Source organism: Crocuta crocuta, unplaced genomic scaffold (assembly GCF_008692635.1).
Source record: "Crocuta crocuta isolate KB4526 unplaced genomic scaffold, BGI_CrCroc_1.0 scaffold505, whole genome shotgun sequence".
Taxonomy (NCBI): domain Eukaryota; kingdom Metazoa; phylum Chordata; class Mammalia; order Carnivora; family Hyaenidae; genus Crocuta; species Crocuta crocuta.
Window position 1 is genome coordinate 86,878 of NW_027528808.1, and position 2,196 is coordinate 89,073.

Below are 2,196 nucleotides of genomic sequence, written 5' to 3' on the forward strand. Positions count from 1 at the left end.
TTAAGGCTGCCTAGCAGAGGCAGAGGGCTGATATTGATGGAGACTGTGGGGGTTGAACAGAGGGAGTTGGCTGACCTGGATGTTTATGCCAAGGTCAGCAAAAGGATTGGCAGTAGAAATCAGGAGCCAAATTCATACTTACACTAGCTTTCCCCTGGGAGTTTCCCTCCTGGAAGACATCATTGCCCTTTCTTCATTTAATCACTGTGCTGTGCTGATGCGTAGAGAAGAAGCAGAAGAATTAAGCCATAAGACATATATGGCTTCTGCCTGCTTGGGAGCTGAGTGATACCCTATTGCCTATTGTATGCTAGGTACTGTGGCTGCTACCTTGTTTGGTCTGTCGGTTTTATCCTCTACATTCTTGTGGTGTGGGAGATATCACCTCAACTTCCTAGATGAAAATACGAGAGCACAAATCAGTGAATTATCTTGTATGGAATCACACATTCACTAAGTGGATACATAGAGATAAGAACCAAAGTCTTTCTAACTGCCAATCCTATGTTCCTTTCAAGATACCATGAAGCCTTAACTGTAAATCCAATAGTTATAAATCAGGTGAAATAAACATACTGACTTACTGTGTAGAGTAGTGGATACACGTTATTTTTGATAATCAGGTTTCAGACTTTTCTCTCTGATTAGTTAGCTGTATCATGGACAATTCATTGGACCTCTCAATCTCCAGTTGAATTACATGCAAAAGTCATGGATTTGAGGTGGATCTTCAAGTTCTCTCTGACTTCTTTTTTTTTTTACATCAGTTTAATGTTTCACTGTCTTCTCCTGTTGACAATGAACGTAACAATGTACAGACACTCACTCAATAATATCAGGTGCAGACCTTTTCTAAACTAAATTTTACTTATGAACAAATGTAAGATGAGTGGTTCTGGTTGAAGTGGATTTCCAAGATCTGGATCTGATTCATTCCACAGCATACACATAAGTACACACACACACACACACACACACACACACACACAGAGCCATATCCCAATGGGGGTGTCAAGTGTAAGGAGAAGAGGGGACCTGTGTAATATGTATGACTACCAGGTCCCACCATCAGGACAATCAGCTGTTTGGAGCAATCTTAATGCACTTCCACTTTTACCAAGCCTGAAGTCTTTTGTCTCTCCAGCTGTGGTTGGTTGTCTGTAAGGGAGGTATACAACATACCTTAATGCAGTGGTGACAGAACCCTTAGTGTTAGCAAGTGAAAAGTGAATGATCAGTCTGTACTTTACATTCCTTTAATACCCTCAAGTTTTAGGAGGTTTGAAAAACTTTTCACATATTTGATTGCCATTTCTGCTTTGAATGATCTGTTTTTATTCATTACCAATTCATTTTCTTTCATTTAGGTTCCTCTCCCATCATTTTATTGTCTGTATAGATTTTAGACACAGTTTTTCATGGAGCTGGGGACAGAAGAGGAGTACATTAATTTTACAAATATTTGTTGCGTTCCCACTTTGTGCCAGGAATTGTTCAAGGTCAGGATAATCAGTAGTGAAGAAAACAGATACAGATTCATGCCATCTTGAAGCTTATATTCTTGTTGATACTGATTTTAAATATTGGAAAATTACCCATGGTGTTCAAAGGTGAATTTATTGGCACTATTCTAGATGCAGCAGATATAGCGGTAAACAAAACAAGCAAAAATTTCTTCCCTGATATGGTTGTACTGAGAGTCAGTCTGAAAACTTGAATTAAAAGTTTATCAGGCAAAACCAGTGGGCTCATGTGTTTAGTTTTAAAATTTATATTTTTAGAGGTGCTTGGGTGGCTCAGTAGATTAAGCATCCAACTTTTGACTTTGGCTCACGTCATGATCTCACAGTTCGTGGGTTTGAGCCCCACCTTGGGCTCTGTGCTGACAGCGTGGAGTCTACCTGAGATTCACTCTCTCCCTCTCTCTCTGCCCCTCCCCTGTTCATGTGTTCTCTTTCTAAATAAATAAACCAAAAAAATTTAAAAAATTATATTTTTGTGACAGTTTATTGAGATAGCATTCACATACCATGCAATTTCTCATGTAAAGTGTACAAATTCAATGGTTTTCAGTATATTTACAGATAGATGCAACCAATCACTGTTAATTTTAGAACATTTTCATCATCATAAATAGAAATTCTGTTTCCTTTAGCTATCACTCTTTAATACTCTCATTCTTCCCCTAGTCCTAAG